General features: G+C 43.9%; 1 long non-coding RNA gene across 1 annotated transcript; it reads left to right on the forward strand.

Annotated features, from left to right (window-relative positions):
• The first annotated feature begins 1,178 nt into the window (after window positions 1–1,178).
• Window positions 1,179–21,391, forward strand: LOC309519185. The gene is made up of 3 exons (XR_014213733.1): window positions 1,179–1,314; window positions 2,648–2,788; window positions 21,280–21,391. It is a non-coding gene; the product is annotated as an uncharacterized lncRNA (long non-coding RNA).
• Window positions 21,392–23,311: the final 1,920 nt, after the last annotated feature.

The raw sequence follows: 23,311 nt of genomic DNA on the forward strand, positions 1-23,311 counted from the left end.
AATTCCATACCCCCCAACATTTCTCTGATTAAAATAGGGACGTTCTAAGGAAAAGTAGGGCATTCCAGGATCAAATCAGAAATTGGGACAGCTTCAGAATGAGGAAATCCCGACTAAAGAACTGTGGCAAGAGAAACTGATGGACTATGTGGAATTGGCGAAATTGACACATAAACAAGGACAACTGTGACTTTAAAGAAGAATGGGAACCTTTTATGAAGTATTTAAAGAAACAACAAAACGAACTGGACTCCTTGGCAGGTTTTGAATAAACATTCACAAACTCTTTATTGATAATATACAGATAGATAAATTGAGGATCTTTACAATTTTCAGTTTTATAACATGCAGAGAATAACATGCGCTGAGAAACCAGAGAGAGGAGCTGAGGGAAGTCTGGGGGTGGGAGGGTGGGTTTTTCTTTTTGGGAGGAGGGGGGAAGGGGAAATGGGGGGGGGGAAATGAGGATGATATATTTTTGATAAGTTGTTATGTTGAAATTCCTAATAAAAATATTAACAAACAAACAAACAAACAAACAAACAAACAAACAAACAAGAAATTGGGACAGTTTCTGTAAATCCGGGACTGTCCCTGGAAAATAGGGACACTTTGAGGGGCTGCTTAAGTTGAGGATCACAAGAGAGGGAGATTGGGGTTAGACTGTTGGACTAGGGCCTTGGGAGATGGGGTCAAATGCCCACTCGGCCATGAAGCTCAGTGTGTGACTTTGGACCAGTCATTGCCTCTCAGCCTAACCTAACTCCCAGGGTTGTCATGGAGGAGGGGGAGAGCCATTTACACCACTTTGAACTCAGTGGAGAAAAAGGGCGGATATAGACATGATAATATAAATAAAAAAGATCTGAAATTGGCCCCTCGGTTACTTCTTACAATTCTTTTGCAAAGGTTTATTTTAACAAGAGAAATCAGCAAGGTTTCTCTTGTGACAGCCTTTAACAGTTGCTACCCTCCCACCTTCTTCTCGTTTTGGGGCCTGCTCACCCAAGCAACTGTAAATATAACCATCCTTGATTATATTACCTTTAGGAAATATATACATGTGCCAGGTTTGGGGCTGCCCGGAGCCATTCCCATCTTACTTGTGTAGGCCTGCACTGGGGAAATGTTTAATTTGAACTGGATGTGCCTAGGGACATAGCAAAGCTCTTAGGAAAAAGTCAGGAGCTAATTGCTGATTCGGAAGTTACCATGCCCAGTGTGCCCCTGTAATAAAAGTATCTTCAGATGATCTCTTCCATGCGGCAAAACAACCTTTCTCGGTTGTTGCCAGGGACTTTCCCTTCGCTCCAGGTAAGAATTTCCCCTGCAAGGATTTGGCTAAGGTAGGAAGATCTGTCCATTCCAGCTCCTTAAATCCAGTTCTTCACATTTAGGCAGCAATTTGCATTAGAAAACAAAAAAAAAACCCCAAATCTGCAAACATTTTTGCACTGATTTCTCCTAAGAAACACATTTTTATATGCAATTTTAACCAACAGGTGTATATTTGTGAGCAGGTTTCTCTTACAGAATGCATGCTTGTACAGCATTTTCATGAACATGTGCATTTGTATACATTCTGTCACCTAATTTATGCATATTTGCACACGTTGGTGGGCTGGCGAAGTTCATTGCAAAATTCGGAGGAGTGAGAATTTAAAGGGATCATTTCGGTTCATGCATGGGTTGGAGAAATGCCAATTAGGTGGTTTCTCATTAAAATGAAACAAAATTGAATTTCACCAGAGCTAATATATCATCCTTGACCATTAGGGCGACCATTTTGTGTAAGCTAATGGGTTAAGGTGGTGCATTGAGGTCTGACTGGGAACCTGTAGTCTGTTACAGTTCTAGCTGCTGAATGGAGTTTCTCCACCTCATTCTAACTTTGTTGCAATAAAGCAAGGTTGTGCCTGATGGTCTGGCTACATATTGTTTCCTCTCTGAACCCCAATACAACAAGCCATGTGCCCTGCTTTACTCCTGGTCCAAAATACAATGACAGATGCCTTTACAGTGGTACCTTGGTTCTCAAACGTCTTGGAACTCAAACAACCTGATACCCAAACACTGCAAACCCGGAAGTAAGTGTTCTGGCTTGTGAACTCTTTTTGGAAGCCGAACATGCTCCGTTTTGAGTGTTACACTGAGGTCTGTCTGTTTTTGCTATTTATTTTGCGTTTTTGTTTTTGCGGCTCTTTTTGTTTTGTTTTTGTGACAGTGTGGAGCCCAGTTCAGCTACCGATTGCTTGATTGTGCGACTACAGCACGTTGTTTATTGCTTTCATTATATGGATCAATGGTCTCACTAGATAGTAAAATTCACGTTAAATTGCTGTTTTAGAGGTTGTTTTTAAAAGCCTGGAACAGATTAATCCATTTTGCATTACGTTCTATGGGAAAGAGCACCTTGGTTTTGGAACGCTTTGGTTTTGGAACGGACTTCCGGAACGGATTAAGTTTGAGAACCAAGGTACTTGTAAGAAAAATACCTTCATTCAGAAGTCGTAATTCCAAATTATACCAACAGGGCAAAAGGTGCAGAACTGAATGAAGATGTCCCAACAGTTGTCAACAGCCCTCCTGCCCAGCATTTAAAGGCAAGGTGTGACAAGCTCACTCGCGAGACTCTGTTGCTTTACAGGAATGCCACACGTGTAGACATGCGCTTCAACGGGTGGAAGTGTCCAAACCCATCTATGGAGTTGGTTCCTGATCTTGGGGGAAATTAGGGCTTCTTTCCCCCAGCTGGAATTCACTGGAACTCCATTTGGGCACCTTTCAGGTGGGTGCCGTTACCATTCTAAGAGAAGGAGGGAGGTGTTCATGGTGAGTTCTGGCACCTCTTTTTCTAGAAAAATAGCACTGGTGAACAATGCTGCACCCTCAGATGCTGTCTATGCTATCTCCACCACTTTCTCAGCCACCACCACCGGCTGTTCAAAGGCTTTCCCCTTCTTCCATGAGGCTCTGGGCTTTGCAGGAAGGTCTGTGGAGAGACCAAGCAGATCAATGTCTTCTTCTCTGACACATGAAGTCAAAAGGCGGAGAACCTCCACCATCCATCCCTGGGTGCCAGTCTTCAAATCCAACTCCTTCTGCTTCCTCTCCTTCCTCATGCCAGATCCTGATGAAACCGAGCGGGGCATGACACCCCCATTGCATTTCGCTGAGCCTGGTAGGGGGCTGTGACGGCCTCCTATGGGTAGGAAGTGCTTGTGCCAGCCTGCTGGCTTGACAGAAGTTGCTACATGTCAGGCTTTAAGATGGCAAAAGCAGTCCCTCGAGCTCTTTTGGCACCCTTCCTGGAACACCAGCTGCACAAGTGCAACAAAGGGGCCAGCCTTTTTCTCCAGCTTCCCTTGTCTGGTAGACATACCTGCTTTAGATTTGTTTATAGAAGAACCAATTTAGCTTACAGGTGGCTGAAGGATTTTATATTTTTTTAAGAAGTCACTGGTTTGGGTTTTATTTTGTGCATTTGCTATAGATCACCCAAACTGATATGCCATCCATGCTAGATTCCAAGAGAAGCGGGGTCTTAATTGGAGAGAAGGGGGTGGGAATCGTGTTCAAAGCCAAGTCTGAAGAAAACCACAAATCGTTTCAGGTGCTAATAAAACCCGCCGAGTCATGTTATTTCCCCCCCCTCCATCCCTTCCTCGAGCTCGAATGTAATGAATCCCACAGCAAGATTGGCAATTAGCAAAAGAAATTCTGGAAGGGGTGGCGGTGGATAGGAAGCAAGCAGCCATCGAAAATGTCAGTTGATAACAACAACATCTGTTAATGTTTCATAAGCTTTATCCTTCAACGAAACATTTGCCAGTGTTTTTGCAGGCTGCAGCCTTCTTCTTTTTTTAAAAAATAGTTTTAACAGAGGTTTGCAGGGCAGGATCAAAACTCTGCCGTTGTAGCCGATTGCAATTGCTAAACGGCCTCGGTCCAGTATACCTGAAGGAGCGTCTCCACCCCCATCGTTCAGCCCGGACACTGAGGTCCAGCACCGAGGGCTTCCTGGCGGTTCCCTCACTGTAAGAAGCCAAGTTACAGGGCACCAGGCAGAAGGCCTTCTCGGTAGTGGCACCCGCCCTGTGGAACGCCTTCCCACCAGATGTCAAAGAGAACAACAACTACCAGACTTTTAGAAGACATTTGAAGGCAGCCCTGCTTAGGGAAGCTTTTAATGTTTAATGTATTACAGTATTTTAATATTTTTTGGAAGCCGCCCAGAGTGGCTGGGGAAGCCCAGCCAGATGGGTGGGGTATAAATAATAAATTATTATTATTATTATTATTATTATTATTATTATTATTATTATTATTAGTATTAGTATTAGTATTTGCCTCTGGACTATGGGCCAAATGTGGCCCTCAAAACCTCTCTGTCCAGCCCTTGGAAGCCTCCCTCTCTCTCTAGGTCCTCCCTCCTCACCACCCCTGCTCCGCACCCTCCTTCAGTGTTTTTTTACCTGACTGGAATATGTCCTTAAACGCTGGCCATGCCTCACACTTGTCTGGATGAAGGAAAAAGAGGGGTGTGTGGGTGTGTATTGAAATTAGACTACTGTACAAAGGTAAAATTTACATTGATTGCTCCGCCCACTTTTGCCTCTGACCCCACCCACCACTGGCATGTGACACCCCCCCCCCGACAGTTGCCTTGATGAGAATGTGTTCCTCACTGAGAATGTTTCCCTTCTCAGCTAGAGAAGCACCCAAACCGTTTGTCTGTCAAATCTGCCATCAAGTTGCATCTGGGGTGAGCCGAATTTTTTCAGCGAAGAATTTTCTGCCAGGTTTTTGATAGATTTCATTGCTGGGCACTTTTTGAACAGTTGTTGGAAATTTCAGTTCTCCTCTGGATGTTTTTTTTTATAAGATATTTATTAAAGTTTCACAAATTATATAATCAAACACAACAATACAAACAAACACAAACAAGAAAAAACAAGTATAATTTCAAATCCTTATTTTCTTAAAACTTACTTCACCGACCTCCTCATACCTCCCCTTTCTGCATTCCAATTTCAAATATTTAGTTCAGCAAATCCTCACCCTTGATTTTATCTAATTGTCAACCTTTCTTTTCTTTTAACTTAATCTTTACAGCTGTAATCTGCTTACTTTCTAAAACCACATCATTTTAAGACTCATTAATTTTACAATGTTTCTTAAGATAGTTCTTAAATTTCTTCCAATCTTCTTCCGCCGTCTCTTTTCCCTGGTCTCCTCTGGATGTTTGCTGAATGGCCTCTCCCAATTTTGCCACTCATGAATTTTGGGCGCAACTGTGGATTGAGCTTTAATATTGTTTAATATTATGCCTTTGAAGGAAGCAATTGGCTTGACCCCTGTCACTTTCTGCGTATCTACCAATGTGAGCAAACGATAGAGTTTTGTTCAACGTTAAGCCGGAGTGCCTCTGAAGACAATTTTCTGAGGGAAAAAAACCTTTCAAAACTGCACCAATGTCAACCAAATTTTGCACAATAGCTCCTGAGGTGAAGGGAGCAGGTTTTTGTCTATGTTGGAGTACATTTGGACACCAGTTTGAAGCAATATGGTGTAGTGAACTTTCCAAAGCTGTATTGATTTTAACCATTAGTTTCAAAATTCCACTGATTTTTTTGTTCGTTTCTTTGAATTCTCGAGCGATGCCCGTTAAGTGGCTGATAGTCAATAATAATGCAGAGCTACTATTGCAACCCCACACCCACACCCACACCCCACCCCACTTTCCTGAGAGTAATGTAAGTCTTGTTAGGCTTGGTTACTTCTACATAAACATAGTTATGGTTAGATCACACAACCACTGCCCCGGAAAGCACACGGCTTGAATCCTAAGCAAAAGGGACAGATCCTGGAGTACTGTGAGATGTTACAATTTTTCCAAGCAGAATTTTATCTACTGTGAGGTATATGTTTGTCTGGTATTCTGCAAAGTCTGAAGCACCATAAAGGCACAAGACATGAGCAATGTGCACCTGTAGAGATGTTGTTTTTTAAAGCTATTAATCTCGCGGGAAATGAGATATGATCAGCGGGTGACACTCAGCCAAACTAGTTTGTCTGTATCTTAGCTGCCCATCTCAGGGTTCTGATTTTAGAATTAGTTTAATACTTCAGGTGGGCCTGAGTGATACAAGAAAAACAGTTTTAAAAGATGCAGGAATCTGCTAAAAATACAAGCTGGAGTGAATTCCCCCGATTCAGCAGCTGGCGTATCTTTCAGCACAGCGAGGTTTTTTTTTGCCACCTAATCGCATTCTGAGTGCCAGATGCACAGATCCGTCTTCATTCCACGATGAAGAAGATCTATTTTCTGATTTGCCCAGGTGGAATAAAAAAGAGGCTGTGTGCATGTGATGAGATTTGGACGAGATTTTTGTGTGAGTCTCTGCTCCTCTGCTGCAGCCCACTCATACCGCCCCCTCCCTCTAGCATACTTTCCTGTTGACAGCTTTTGATTTGAGCAAAATTAACTTGTGTGGACCCAGAGGTGCTGAAAAATGGTTTCTCGGTATCAAGGGTTGAATGGCTTTTGAAACAATCTTGCGCGAGGCCCTTTGAAATCAACAGGAGTGTGTTTGAGTCATTCCCCCCATGAGCAGATTCTGTAAAGAAGGTGCTGAGGACCCTTCCTGGCACCACAGAGGCTGAGATGCAAAAGGAGGGGGGAACTAATAGTGTAGGTGGTCCACCCACTGAAATAGCAGCTGGCTGAAGCAGGTCCCAGTTTAATGGGCGAATATGGGTGGGAAGGACAGATAAAGGTAAAGGTAAAGGGGCCCCTGACCATTAGGTCCAGTTGCGGATGACTCTGGGGTTGCAGTGCTCATCTCGCTTTATTGACCGAGGGAGCCAGCATACAGCTTCTGGGTCATGTGGCCAGCATGACTAAGCCGCTTCTGGTGAACCAGAGCAGCACACGGAAACGCCGTTTACCTTCCTGCCGGAGCGGTACCTATTTATCTACTTGCACTGTTGTGCTTTCAAACTGCTAGGTTGGCAGGGGCAGGGACCGAGCAACAGGAGCTCACCCCATCGTGGGGATTTGAACTGCCGACCTTCTGATCGGCAAGCCCCAGGCTCTGTGGTTTAACCCACAGCGCCACCCGCATCCCTCAGAAGGACAGATACAGGTCTCTTAATGTCTTTGGGTTCCAAGTTGTGTACTTCAGAAGTCTCCAACATTTTGGGGTCAGGGGCGCGTTTGGAGCGGTAGTCAACTGAACTGGACTCAGAGTAAGCCTATTGAAATTAATGGACCTAACTTAGTTCATTAATTTCAGTGGGTCTTCTTTCAGCAAGACGTAGCTCAATGCCACCCTTGGAATGTTGAGAAAGTGCTGTGGGTACCAGTCACAAAATTCATGGAGACAATGAAAGCACGTTTGAAGTTACTGGCAGGCATACTGGTGCCCGCAGGTGCCGTGTTGGTGACTCTTGGTGGATCTCAGTAGCAGCCTTCCCAGGTGCTTGGAGTCGAACTCCCCCCAGTCCTATGAAACATGGCCAATGGTTAAAGATGACAGGAGTTGCACTCCAAATTATCTGTTGGGAGCCACCAGGTTGAAGGTTGCTTTGTAGGATAAAATGTGTGAGCTGGATGGCTGTGGTCACCTAGTCACCTAGTACCCCAAAAGTGGATTCATTTGCTTGAGAAAGCCAAATCTGAGCATGCTCCAAAGCTCAGGCTGTTTAATCCAAGACAGATGCAAGGTTGATGCCTGTATGAACAGAGAACACAACAAATAAAACCCAGTGATTAATTGACATGGCCGCTGTTGCGTCTCTATGTTATGCCAGTGATGAGGATAAACTGTTATGGTGGAGCACATTTGTTGCCTGCAGAATGTGCCATGCTCAGTTTATGGGCTTCCCAAAACCATCTCGTTCAGTCCATCTACTGCCAGATGCTGAAGTAGATGGACTTCAGGTTTGTTAAATGGCACAGATGGAGTTCAGAGTGAATAGCCCTAATGGCACCTTAGCGAGCAAACTGAACAAAACCAGTGAAGAGAAATAGGCAGGAAGTTTTTGCCTTTCTTACATGAGGCCTTGTACAGGACAGGGAGGTAGTCAACCAAACATACAGAGGGGGGGAAAACCTCCCTCAGAACTGCACAGCCAATCATGGCATGTACTACTCAGCAAGCACGACACTCTGTCTGGTTGCTAAGCAATACACCCACCCTGCTCCCTCTTGGTTAGCTGACTTTAACAGAATTAACCCTTAAGTTACAACAGGCATAGGCAAACTCCGCCCTCCACATGTTTTTGGCCTACAACTCCCATGATCCCTACCTAGCAGGACCAGTGGTCAGGGATGATGGGAACTGTAGTCCCAAAACATCTGGAGGGCCGAGTTTGCCTGTGCCTGAGTTACAACATGGAATGATCCTTGCTGTTCCACTTCCAAGAATGCTGGCCTCTTCTTACTGTACCTTCCATGAACTAAGGACTTATTCAACATCTCTGTAACCCTGCAGTTGAAATCTGGGTTCCAGCCTCACACCACCAAATGTCTTTCAAGCAGCTCTAAGTTTGCAGAGAGGCCCCAAAATACTAAGCCAGTGTCGGTGGCTGCAGTATTTGGCTCTCGGTGGGACAGATGAATCAACATTACTTCCTTTTTCCTGATTGTGAGTCTTCTTGGCAAAGGCCTATGATATCGTCAAGCCCAGGTGTGATCCCTTTTAATTTCCTGTAGGAATGATGAATCACTGAGTTGTATTTGACTCTGAAAATAGATATTTTTTTCAACGGGGATATTTTAGGTGAAGAAACAGGAAAATGTGCCGCTGCTCCCACAACCTATTATTAAAAAGCCAAGCGCACCATTTGGCTGAGCCGACTTGTTAGTCCATCACCTTCACTTTCCATGTCGCTTCACACCTTTGCATTAATCACCGGCAAGTTGCTTTTCTGACCGACATTTCTGGGCGCCTTGAAGGTTGAACTGTCATGAGCCTTTGCAACCAGCAACGAGGTCTGGATAACTGCTGTTGTCTTCTTCAGAGGGGTTGTTCCATGTCGCATCACCACACCTTCACAACATCTGTGCCGCTGGCCCTCAAACTTTGGGATTGTTGAAATACATGCAAATTTTTTTTTAAATCAAATTGAGTCATCTGACTCAAATTTGTTCTAGTAGACCCAACATTTTAAAGCAAGATGGGCTAAAGTCATTTCTGGAACCACTCTGGGGTTAGGAGCCCCGAAGCTTAAGCTTCATTCGTTTCACCCTTGCTGACCAATAGCAAGAGATCCGAATGGTACAAACTTCACCAGAAAAAGGAAAGATATCCCTGCATGTCCTTTACGCTCTACGTGGGGCTACCTTTGAAGGTGACCCGGAAACTACAACCAATCCAGAATGCGGCAGCTAGACTGGTGACTGGGAGTGGCTGCCGTGACCACATAACACCGGTCCTGAAAGACCTACATTGGCTCCCAGTACGTTTCCGAGCGCAATTCAAAGTGTTGGTGTTAACCTTTAAAGCCCTAAACGGCCTTGGTCCAGTATACCTGAAGGAGCGTCTCCACCCCCATTGTTCTGCCCGGACGCTGAGGTCCAGCGCCGAGGGCCTTCTGGCAGTTCCCTCATTGCGAGAAGCAAAGCTACAGGGAACCAGGCGGAGGGCCTTCTCGGTAGTGGCGCCCGCCCTGTGGAATGCCCTCCCATCAGATGTCAAAGCGATAAACAACTACCTGACATTCAGAAGACATCTGAAGGCAGCCCTGTTCAAGGAAGTTTTTAATGTGTGACATTTTAGTGTATTTTTGGTCTCTGTGGAAGCCGCCCAGAGTGGCTGGGGAAACCCAGCCAGATGGGCGGGGTACAAATAATAGATGATGATGATGATGATGATGATGATGATTTTCATGCTTCTAGTCCTCATGGTAGCAGAGAGAGAGAGAAAGGGTGTGTCCCTTGAAAATATACAGGGAGCATATATCCATGTAAGGATACTTGACTTTTGTAGGCAGCCTAGAACTTTTCAGGGTGTACCTGCTGGAAGGGGAACTTTGCATAAAACGTTATTCTATTTGGTTATATCACAGAGCTGTAGGATTCTTAGCTGGAAGCCATGGCTGTTTAAAATGGCACGAGACTGCTTTAAATGTACGGCACAGATGGGGCTTCAGAACGGTCCAGAGGGAGAGAAACTAAATGTTCATCCTGCATCAATGCCCAAGTCAGTGTTTTCCCCTCTAAATTTAGTAAGTTTTCAAGTGTGTTTAAAGGGGTAAATTCTGGTAGAGTGGCAGCTGGAAATGAAGTGGATTTCCACACACCCCCTTCCTGAGTGGTCAGTTGATTTGTTTATTTTCAGTGGGATTTCTGAATTTGGTTGGGACTAGGGATGGGGGAGAAATTCTGACTCAGTTTGCATTTAAAGGCGAACCTGCTTAATTCAGTTTCCAAAACCACATGAAAACCAAGAAGCAACCATCCTTCAAAATTGTTCAAATTTTACAGAACAAGTTCTCCGGTCAAGTAGCATGTACAAGAATGCATATACTGGGGTAAAAGAGGGGAGCACAGGAACACACACATTAATGAAAATAAAGCATAATCATGCATTATATTAGGGAGAATTTTTTTTGCAAAAAATGTATAGGTTAGGCAAAATTGCAAAATTGTGTACATTAGGGGAAATTCACAGTAAACTGCTGATGAATTTTCATGAGTACTATTTTTAAAAATTGCAATCTGATATAGAAATGTGGAGAAGTTGAACTTCAGACTGGAAAAATGTGAAACCAAGATAAGCCAAAATTGGCAGTTGTACCCATTCCTGCTTGTTCAAAGGAACTTACAAGTGGAGACAACGGCTGAAGAATCAGAACCCAAAAAGTCAGTGAGAAGCAACCAGTCCCAGAACTGATAAACGGAATGACCCCTCAGATGCTTTTGTCTGGCTGCTTGACTTCTCCAGCAAACGTAAAGAGGGAAGAAGAAATGGCCAAGGAATATGCTTTGCACTCATATTTTTATAGCTGGTTCCATTTCAAAAACATGGCGGCCCATTGAGGATGCACCACCCATCAGTTATAATTGGTTGATTCATGGCAAAAGAGTATTGACAACACCTGGGATTTGCTGATTTCCCCTGTTTGTTGAATGCACGCTGACTTGCAGGAGCTATCTGGGATTTCAGAAAGGAGATTTCCCCTGCCCTATCTGGAGATCCTGGGGGTTCAACCTGGGGGCTTCTTAATTTAAATCAGATACTCTGCCACTGAGCTACACCCCACCTCCAGTTTGATGTCAAAGGAGCCAGAGAACCACCCTGAAAACAGGGGAATAATAATAACAATAGTAATAATTTTATTATTTATACCCCACCCATCTGGCTGGGTTTCCCAGCCACTCTGGGCGGCTTCCAGCAAAATATTAAAATACAACAATTCATCAAATATTAAAAGCTTCCCCAAATAGGGCTGCCTTCAGATGTCTTCTAAAAGTCAGATAGTTGTTTATTTCTTTGACATCTGGTGGGAGGGTGTTCCACAGGGCAGGCGCCACTACCAAGAAGGCCCTCTGCCTGGTTCCCTGTAACTTCGCTTCTCACAATGTGGGAACTGCAGGAGGCCCTCAGTTCTGGACCTCAGTGTGCGTGCAAAACGATGGAGGTGGAGACACTCCTTCAGGTATACTGGGCCTTTGAGGCCATTTAAGGCTTTCAAGGTCAACACCAACACTTTGAATTGTGCTCAGAAACGTACTGGGAGCCAATGCAGGTCTTTCAGGACTGGTGTTATGTGTTCTCGGCAGCCACTCCCAGTCACCAGTCTAGCTGCTGCATTCTGGATTAGTTGTAGTTCACCTTCAAAGGTAGCCCCACATAGAGCGCATTGCAGTAGTCCAAGCAGGAGATAACCAGAGAATGCACCACTCTGGCGAGACAGTCCGCGGGCAGGTAGGGAAGAACAGAAAGTGCTGCTCTACACCGAATTCAGACCATTAGTCCATCAAGCACAGTATTGTCGACGGCAGCTGCCGTCCATGATTCCAGGCAGGGTTCTCTCTCAATCTCACCTGGAGAGGCCGGGAATTGAACGTGGGGCCGGGAATTGAACGTGCTCTGCTGCTGAACCACAGTGCTTCCCCTAGAGGGTTGCCTGCTCTTTTTGCAGACTCAAACTTTTGAAAACATCTCGGCTTTCAAGATGAGATGTGGTGGCATCTTTTCATCTTAATGAGGCTGGTGGCAGAGTAGCTATAGCAGATGTTCTTTCCCTCCCCTGCATCAGCCTCCAGAAATCACGGTGACAGGCAAACGCCGCACCTTGAAAGTATTGCATATGACAAAGCGGCCCGGGAGCAGGTGGGCAGCCCTGCTTATTTGTTTTCGCTGCACGCCAGGAGAGAACGGAGGCCGCTCTTTGGAGACGCCATTCGAGGCGGCTGGCACTGGATTCTGATTGATTATGACAGGAGCAATATGGAAGCCTTGAAGGGAATCTTCTACGGGAGTGTGAAATTCCATTATGTGGCATGCACCTAGACTGATGTTGATCTTATTATAATTATTAATCATATCATTATTCAAGCATTAAATGGCATCACCATTATATCATGCTAGAAGAATGTATGTCTTATTATTATTATGGAAGCTTGAAAACTGCATATAACAATAGTTAGCATTTTTGTGTACAAGCATTAAATATTATTATTATATGCATTTCAAGCATGAAATAGTATTATTTTTAATACTATGCTTAAAGACTGTATATATGATTATTATGAATGCTTGGAGATGATATATAATAATACTATTTCATACTTGAGTTCAGTAGAATTATAAAATTCAGTGCCTGATCTGTGTATTCAATGACTGAATGTCTGAAGTGGCTGGGGAAACCCAGTCAGATGGGTGGGGTATGTATGTATGTATGTATGTATGTATGTATGTATGAATAAATAAATAAATAATAAAGACTGATGATGATAATGAAAAAGATAATAATAATAAAGGTAATTTTTTTTTGTAATTCTGCAACCAGAAAATAGAATAATAAGAAGAGAAAGAAGAAAACGAAGAAAAAGAAGAGAGTTTTGACTTGATATCCCGCCTTTCACTCCCCTTAAGAAGTCTCAAAGCAGCTAACAATCTCCTTTCCCTTCCTCCCCCACAACAAACACTCTGTGAGGTGAGGCTGAGATAAGTGTGACTAGCCCAAGGTCACCCAGCAGCTGCATGTGGAGGAGCGGGGAAGCGAACCCGATTCACCAGATTACGAGTCCACCGCTCTTAACCACTACACCATGCTGGCATAATAGAATTTTAGTCCCTTATTAAATGTACATGGCTACCTCTCCTGGCCATCTTACAACAAAACAACAATAATTATTGCAGAGCCACTGCCAGTCAATGGGTTGTATGTGATGCTGGTCATACTCAAGAGTAGACCAACCGACATTAATGGACCTGACTCATTTAGGTGCATTAATTTAAATGCCTCTGCACTGAGTAATATGGCTAGTACTGGGCTAGATGAGCAAATGGTCAGACTCCGGATAAGGCAGCTTCCCTGACTGCCTTGCAGTGGGATCACATGGTACTGAGCCAACCACTGGTCCATCTCACCAAGACCATAGCTCAGTGGTAGAGCAACTGCCTTGCATGCAGAAAGTCCCGGGTTTGATCCCTGACCTCTCTAGGTAAGGCTGGAGACCAAAGCCCTGGAGATCTGCTGCTAACCAGTGTAGACAATACTGAACTAGATTGACCAATGGTCTGACTGCGTTCCTAAATGGCAGTAGCACTGCAGGGTTTTGGGGACTTTCCCTGCTCTGCCTCCAGACTTTCTTTTAAGGAGAAGTGCTGGGAAGTGGATGGAGATCTTTCTGCATGAAAATATGTGCTCTGCCCCTCATCTCACCTGTCACAGGGCTTGCTTTAGCGAGTTACACTTAGTTCCTCTCGACCCTAAATGGCTCACTGAATGTGGCAAGGAGTGCTCTTTAAAAGCTCGTGAATACCAATGGAAGGATGTTTAGCATCATGGTCCGATAAGTGTTCTTCCCAAGCTAGCCAACCGAGCAGCAGCAATTATTATTACAGGAAATCGAAGCTTCAAGGAGACAGGTTGAAAGACAGACACTTAGATCATGCAGGGCTATTTTGTGTGTGCGACAACAGCAATCAATATATCAATCATAACCAAATAATATTAAGTAGGCACCTTAATCGTGCTGCTAAAACTTTCCTGTTTAGGCACATCTACCCAGCCATGTAATTGGATTATCTTTATTGTTTTTAAAACTGCTGATTTTATCTAGGTTTTGATAATTTTATTATGTCTACCTGGTTGTGTGTGTTTTTTAAAAGGTCTGGTTTTATCAGTGCTTATATATGATATTTTATGTAAACTGTTTAGGTTTTTTTAAAATAAAAATTAAAAGTGGTATATAAACCTTGTTAGATAAAGTAAGAACGTAACAAGAGTTAATGGCTTATCTACTCCAGCATCCTATTCTCACAGTGGCCTCTCAGATACCTGTAGGAAACTCACAGACATCACCTGAGCATAACAGCACTCTCCCGTCCTGTGGCTCCCAGCAGCTGGTACTGTACAGTGGTACCTTCAGGTTACAGTGGACGCTTCAGGCTACAGACGCTTCAGGTTACAGACTCCGCTAACCCAGAAATAGTACCTTGGGTTAAGAACTTTGCTTCAGGATGAGAACAGAAATTGTGTGGTGGCGGCATGGCGGCAGCGGGAGGCTCCATTAGCTAAAATAGTACCTCAGGTTAAGAACAGTTTCAGGTTAAGAACGGACCTCCAGAACGAATTAGGTTCTTAACCCGAGGTACCACTGTATTCAGAAGCATTACTGCAGAACTAGGCATCATTGATTTATTTAAATTTATAAATTACTTAATTGTAACTCCCTCACCTCTCAAAGTGGTTTACAAAAAGACTCTTGACTTGTATCTATGATCAGTCAATCAATCAATCAAACAAATCTAGTCCACCTCTGATCCATATCTATTTTGCATGTGTTTGGTCCCATTCCCCAGGTGATTCAGTGAATTGCTAAAAAAAAAAAAATTCATTTTAAAGACACCCAAGTCGGTGGCCCCCACTACAACTTGTGGGACTCAATTGCATCGTTTAGCTTTGCGACATATGAAGCGCTGCTTCCTTTGGCCTGCCTGCGCACTCCATCTTCATCTGATGTTCCCGAATTTTACTGTTAAGAGCAGGGCTGGAATTAGGTTTGATGAGGCCCTAAGCTACTGAAGGTAATGGGGCCCTTTATTTGTCCAGCTGTCCTTTGCCAACAACAAATTGTCACTGTGTTTTTTTTTGTATTGAATATATGCTATATGGTAATTTATGGAGCTAATATTAGCCATGCAACCAGTCCATGCAGAATGTAGGCACCCTATATATAGAAATGAGCAAACCAGTGATATTTCAGGGAGCAGGCTAGCAGGCAGGGCCCATTACTTACATCATAGGAGGCCTACACAACACAAAACACTGTTGCTGTATGTAGGTTTTATTTTATTTCTTTTTTCCTTATATTTTGAAAATGTACATCCAGTTTTTCCCCCTTTAATTTTTTTTGGGGCCCCCCAAGAGAGTGGGGCCCTATGCTATAGCTTGTTTAGCCTATACATAAATCCGACACTGGTTAAGAGAAAAAGAAAAGCTTCTCTCCATCTCATTTCCCCACAATGTCAGTCTCTGCTAAGCACTGTGGTCAAATTTAAGAGGGGCGAGGGCAGCTAGTTTATGGAGCTGTTTAGAACCCTTTAGTTGTATTCATGACTTAGTTTTGTCCGAGGGGGGTGGGAAAAAAAAACCCTGCGTCTTTTCCAAGTGGCTACATACCAGGGTCTTGCTGGGCAAGCTGTAGGTGGTCCTCTTGCTAGTTAAAACTCACAGCCTGAACATACAGATGTATACTAATAGAGTTCAGCTAATCTCCTGAGCTGTTAGGAAGATAATTGGTGGGTGATCTTTTCAGGAAGGGTCAAACACATTACAGCGCAAAGCCTTCGCTCCCAAACTTTTGAACAATCACAGGGATTCTGTACTCCTTGCCCCCACACGCCATCAAACCGACACGGCCGGTGTTACTGCAGAGAAATCCTCTTGGCTCGGGAGGAACAGCTTGCCTTTTGAGATCTGGGCCTCAGATGCCTTTTCTCCTTGGACCCAGATATTAGTAATCTTTATGGGAGGGAGGACATAGGAAAGAATGCAAAGGTGAGCCATTTTTCGTGTTTTATTCATTATTATTACTAGGTTGCAAATTGTTGATTTTGCCCCCAGACCAAAGGTCCTCCAAAAGGGATCTGCAAATGTTACAAAGGAAAAATACAATGAAATGACAATGTCAAAATCCATCACTGAAATCATATAAACATTAGGGCTTTTAAAAACCAAAAGCTAATAGAATAACATTTAAAAAACCTCTACCAGCAAAAATATTGAGTGGTATTCAACTAAGTTCTACGCAAAGTAGACCCATTGAAATGAATGAACCTAAGTTTGTCATGCTCATTAAGAACAATGAGTCTACTCTGAGTAAGGCTAGAATGGGATGCAACCTATTGGCACCCAGCCTAACCTCAATGAATCACAACAGTGACCTCATTTCCACCTCCCTCAGATATATGACTCATGGCACATATCAGCCTCCTGCTAATGTTTCCTGGCTTCAGCGTTTGACCCAGCCCTATCGTTAGGTAGAGTGAGCATGGCCCCTCAGTCTGAAAATGGTTCCCTACACCTGGACTACATGATTGCAGCCTCATTCATCCAGCAACTCTTCTCTTCTCTTCTCTTCTCTTCTCTTCTCTTCTCTTCTCTTCTCTTCTCTTCTCATTTTCCTTGTCAAGAGGCTCCAAATCAAGAACCCTTCTGAATCTCACCATACTTGAACCTGCCCTGATGCCTATTCCCATCACTATTTTGACAGTCCAGTTACAGAGTATGTCCCAAACGTCCCCCCTCCACCCCAGGCAAGGACTATGCCACTTTTAGATACAATGTCTACTGGTAATAACATGAAATAGCAGTAGTAGACTTCTCTCCGCCCCCCGCCCCGCCTCACCCGCTCAAGAACATTTTGCAGAACAAAGAATATGACCGGCATATTCCCAGTGCAGACTCCTAGCATTTTGAATCCCCCCCCCCTGCAAATAGCCACCACTGCCCAAGCTACAAGAATATTGTCAAAGGGGAAGAGAAGAGCAATATATTCAAGCATCTCTGGTTTGCCTTTGGGCTTCCATTCTGCAGCATATTGGACCCGTTGTCCTTCATTCCAAAGCAGACTTAGCACAGAAGGTAATCCAGCTCTGATCTCTTCATTTATAACGCTGCCTATTGATATAAATAAAGAGATGTGGGCCAGATCAGCTCCACTGAGCGGGTGTTCTGGATGGAAGATTTTAGCCTGAGTCAAGCTTTCTTATTCAACCAAAGCCTGGTGTTATGATTTCTGCCTTTCCTGTTTCATCGTCCACTGTGGAGCCACAACCATAGACTCATTAGTTAGCTTTTTTTCTTCTCCCAGTGCACAGATTCAGCCATGGATTCCCCTGCCCTTTCTCTTTACAAGGTCACCGGCCCCTTTGTAGCCTGACATCGCCTTCTGTTTGATTTGATTTGGGTTTTTCCGCCTCTCTTCCCATTCCTCCTTTTTCCTTTCAGCTCTTCTTCAGAGCAGACAGTGTCGCTTGAAAGATGCAGAGACCTTTCCCAGATGGGAAAGGTCATTTGTCTTTCACTACTCAACACTTTCCTTCATGAGTTCATTTAAACACTGCCAGACATTACAGGAACAGAACTCAGCTGGAGGGGTTATCTTGCTGTTTAAGTCACTCTCTTTTATGTAGGTGGCAGAAGGAACTGCAGAACAGAACTCTTTGGTTCCCATAGCAATTGACACGGCAGGGTTGCCATAATAATAATACTTGCACACCCCTCCCACTCCTCTCTCCACCTGTTAGATTTCGTTCCCTCTTTCCTGATATCATACCTTCCAACATTTGTTGGTTGCGTAAGAGGGTAAACAAGTGTTCTGGCCAGTTTTTAAAAGGGGTCAGTTTGGACAGAGCAAAGCCTAAAGGAGGGATGTCAGACGATTCAGAAATGGGAGAGGAAATGGCTGGTGTTTGCTTACTTATTCCATGCCTGAAACAGAAACCAATCCAGAAAATAAAATCAGTGTTTGCTGCTGATGCTGCTTTCAGTCAGCAAACAATAACCTAAATCAATTGTTCTAAGTTACAGATAGGTAGCCGTGTCGGTCTGCCGTAGTTGAAACAAAATAAAAAAAATCCTTCCAGTAGCCCCTTAGAGACCAACTAAGTTTGTTATTGGTATGAGCTTTCATGTGCATGCACACTTCTTCAGATACACTGAAACAGAAGTCACCAGACCCTTATATATAGTGAGAGGGTGGGGAGGGGTATTATTCAGAAGGGTGGTGGGAATGGGTGATGGCTTACCACACCTATCAGCCAATCACCCATTCCCACCACCCTTCCGAGTAATACCCCTCCCCACCCTCTCACTATCTATAAGGGTCTGGTGACTTCTGTTTCAGTGTACAGGGGAACCTCGGGTTGCGGACATAATCCGTGATGGAGGCACATCCACAACCTGCATTGTTCGCATCCTGAAGTGCTGTGTCTGTGCAGGCGCGATCTGGTGCTTTTGCACATGCGCGAGCACGAAACCCGGAAGTAACCCATTCCAGTAAGTAAAGTATGAATGGAGACACATTCCCAGCAAGTCATAACCCAGGGGATCTCCAGCTCCTTTCTTGCAAGTGTGAAAGATGACAGAGCCTTCCCTATATGCTAGACAAGGGATGATGAACCTTTGGCCCTCTAGATCAGGGTTTCCCAAACTCGGGCCTTCAGTTCCCATAATCCCTAACCACTGATACCTAGGATGATGGGAGTTGTAGTCCAACAACAGCTGGAGACCCAAGTTTGGGAGATACTCCTCTAGATGGACTCCAACTCCCCAGGTACATGGTCAACAGTCAGGAAAGATGGGATACAGTTGCTGACTGAGAAAATGTGCAAAAACACATTTTAAAAAATGAAATTGCAGTATCTATCTATCTATCTATCTATCTATCTATCTATCTATCATCTATCTATCTATCTATCTATCTATCATCTATCTATCTATCTATCTATTATCTATCTCTATCTATCTATCATCTATCTATCATCTATCTATCATCTATCTATCATCTATCTATCTATCTATCATCTATCTATCTATCTATCTATCTATCTATCTATCTATCTATCTATCATCTATCTATCTATCTATCTATCTATCATCATCATCTAACATCTATCATCTATCTATCCCTACACTGCTCTAGATGCATATTTAAAAATGAATTTTATTGTGAATTTCTTTTACTGTTCAGTTGGAAAATGGACATAGACATGGAACAAACTGATCCCTCTCTCCCTAGTCCTGAAGTGGACGGATTATTAATTAATCTCTCCCACTTGGAAGATGAATGAGTGGCGAGATAAGAGAAGCTAGCCTGATTCCCCGCCCTCACGCCTGCCTGCGGTTCTCGATCCAGAATTAGTCATCTAGATTAGTCATCGTGGGGCTTATCTTGCTGCTTGTGTGGTCCAAGCAGAAACACAGGGAGCCTGATCCCACTCAGATATCAGGAGGACACACATTCAATGTGTCAACCAGTTAAAGCCATTCCTTGAAAGTGTCATTATCTGTTCCTTCTCTATCTGGCAGTATCTTTGGGCTTAGCATCAGAGGACCGTTAACTCCAAAGCCGGAGATGTAATGAGTTCGGTGACAAGAGCTGTGATTTCCCTTAAATCAATGGGGGGGGGGAGCAGTTGAAGTGAAGAAGGGTCTGTTGTAACGGTGGCGTCACTTAGCCTTATAAAATTCCACCGCATTTCGGGTTGGAATACAATGCTCTAACTTTTTTAAAATGGTGTGTGTGTGTTTTTAAAAAAGGGAGGCGGTTGTCTTTGGTATGCCTGCAGAGGCTGCCTTTCGAAAGCCAGAACTTTGGCCCTTTCTGGAAAGTGAAGTCGTGAGAAGGGAGAAAGGAGCCATTGTTTCGCAGGGGATTCTGGGCTTCAGAGACCCTGGTCCGTTGCTCTAGCTAAACTTCCGCAACTGTTGAGACATTTAGCTCTCCTGATCTTCAAAAGTCATCGTTTAAAGTGGATGACATCACTTTCTGGAACTCCCATTATGACATTCCCATTATTTCTGATCTTTGGGGGCACGGTGCCATTACATACGCTTCCAAAATCACTCTTCGCAGGGAACTCTGGGAATTGTAGCTCTCGGGGGGGGGGGGAATAGGAGCCTCCTAAAGATTCCCTGCACCCCTACAATACTATAGTATTGGGTAGAGGAAGCCAGGATGGTTTGAACTGGCATGTTTCAGCTTTAAATGTAAGGAGCAGATTTGGGCTATGTTAGGATGTGCCTCCATGTTTGCTCTTTTAATTAACTTCTTATTAATTTGCATTTATTATACATATAGATAATGAAACATGTTTCTTAGGAATGTAGATTGATCATTTCTAATATGCTGGAGCACAAATGATAGAATCATGCCCTTGTTTTCTTCTCTCTTATTTCTAACATAATAAATTGTTATTTCTAAACTTTTAGATTTAGTTTTCTTTAATAAGAATGATCTGTCGCCTCAGGAAGGTAATGCGCCGTTTGGCCCTTAGAGAACGCCTGATGCTCTTGTAAGGGGAAACAGAATGCCTGATTCAGCCAATGGCTGACCATAACATGCATGTGACGCCCCACAGTTATTTGATTTACATTGTGAAATCCACATTTCTTCTTTAATGGATTAGTGCAGTGTTGGTACATGTGAGTGTGCACAAATATGCAGAAATACAGAATTGAGTTGTACATGCCGCAACTTGATTCTTTGGCTCCGCAGGCCTGTTATCTGCCGAGTATCAGTTTCCTCCTAGGACCCGATGACAAGTGTGGTGCGTGTGGATAAATTTGCCTCTCGCTGGCCCAGTTCCTGTTCCTGTGATCTTGGCTTTCTCCCTGGACCTGACTCGTTCCTGACAGGATGCAGATAAAGGCTGCTCTCTCTCTCTCCCTAAGACGAGCACGGCCATTGGCTGATATGCATTTAAGCCACGCTGGTATACAAAACTGCTATTCATATCAGCGATCATAGACAGCATCAGGTTTTGTTTTGATTTTAATCTGTATTCCACCCACTGTTTCCTTCCTTCTTAGATTTCCATTTTCTTCCCAAGATGTGCCAAGAACGCTCCAGTGACCGGTCTCGGCAAAGAATGCTGCGAAGCCTTCTTCATCCTGGGTGGCCCATAAACATCTCCTTTTACGCTGTCTTCCTTGTCATCCCCCGTGGAGACGGATCCGATATGGTTACTAATTTCAGGCCAAGAGGCACAACTGATGAACCAGACTTTAAGGTCACTTCAGAGCACTGTGCCTAAATTCACCTCCAAGATGCTGTTGACGGAGGGCGACACAATGCAATATGTATTTATCTATCACCACATACCCTCCAACATTTCCCCAGTGAAAATAGGGGCACCCTGTTCAATAATAATACATAAAATGTAAAGGGACCCCTGACCATTAGGTCCAGTCGTGACCGACTCTGGGGTTGTGGCGCTCATCTCGCTTTATTGCCCGGGGTACAGCTTCTGGATCATGTGGCCAACATGACTGAGCCGCTTCTGGTGAACCAGAGCAGTGCACGGAAATGCCGTTTACCTTCCCGCCAAAGCGGTACCTATTTATCTATTTGCACTTTGTGCTTTCAAACTGCTAGGTTGGCAGGAGCTGGGACCGAGCAACGGGAGCTCACCCCGTTGCGGGGATTCGAACTGCCAACCTTCTGATCGGCAAGTCCTAGGCTCTGTGGTTTAACCCACAGCGCCACCCACATCCCATAATAATACATAACCTCCAACATTTCTCCGGTGTTCTCTTCTGAACATAAATGCAGATATGCCATTTCTTACACCTTCCTTCTCTATGAATGTTAAGAGATGCAACACAGCATCTTGATCGCCTGTCCCTGCCATTTCTCTACGCCAGGCTGACTAACCGAACCTGGCTCTCATTGGTCAGAAAGAGGTCAGAGGTCAACTCCCTCCAATGACAGCGAAGAGAGAGCCTTCAAAGACTGCACTGCCTTTACAGTTTTCTTCCCTGTCTCACCACCCTGGATCCAGTCCGGGTCTTCCAAACCACCAGGAAGCTGATTCTCCAGTTTGATATATTCTGCCTATGTGCAAATAGACTAGGAGTATTATACTGAAGTAGACAGGCCAGGCTTAGTCCAGTTTTAGAGCTGCAGTGCTCTTGTTTATTATGTGTTCTGTGTGAGCTGTTGCCTGCTTTCTCCTTGTCTGTTATGTCTAATAAAATTTCACAATTGGGCTAGTGGATTTGGAGCATGATTATTACCCTAGGGATTCAGGAACCTCCACATGCCTATTTGACTTTGAATGTCATGCCAAGATGAGAGTGGGTAAAGCCAGGATCTGGCCCTTTTCTCGGAGTAGCGGAGGGCCAGAGAGCTGGTTTTGCACTCTGCGAAAAAATGGCAAGCGATTGCCTGGATTTAACAATTATTTGGCTGCCCAGTTTTCCCCACCTTGTTTCTTGGGACTCAGCTACATTAGTTAAATGTAAATTTGTTAAATTAGCGTTTTAAATGTTTTGTAACACTGTGACACCAGATGGCGCTTTGGAGTTCAATCCTTCGGCGACGTGATTTACCATTGTGAGCTTTACTACACGCTTTCCTGAAATGTTTTTTTTTTTATGTGTCTAGATCTAGCCTGGGTCTGTAGGTGACCAAAAAGGAAGGTGTTGGTAACAACTACCAGATGGTAAGATCCAACTGGCAGCAATGCAGGGCTGTTGTGTAACAGTTGGGCAATAATAATAATAATAATAATAATAATAATAATAATAATAATACTTTATTATTTATACCCCACCCATCTGGCTGGGCTTCCCCAGCCACTCTGGGGGGCTTCCAACAAAATATTTGTTATGTACTGAGTTGAATAGGATCCAAACTGCAGCAGTCTGATTGGTCTTAGAACAATAGGATTCAGAATGCAGCAAGTCTGATTGGTCCTAGAACAATGCAGCAGTATGATTGGTTGGCAGGAACCACCCAATCCTGCTCCAGATAGAAGTGAATCCACAACCTGATTGGTTTACAGTAGAATTCCGGAATTAGCCAATCATGTGCAGCCCATTGTGTAAATAATGTATATAA

Source organism: Podarcis vaucheri, assembly GCF_965113315.1.
Source record: "Podarcis vaucheri genome assembly, chromosome: 14".
Lineage (NCBI taxonomy): Eukaryota > Metazoa > Chordata > Lepidosauria > Squamata > Lacertidae > Podarcis > Podarcis vaucheri.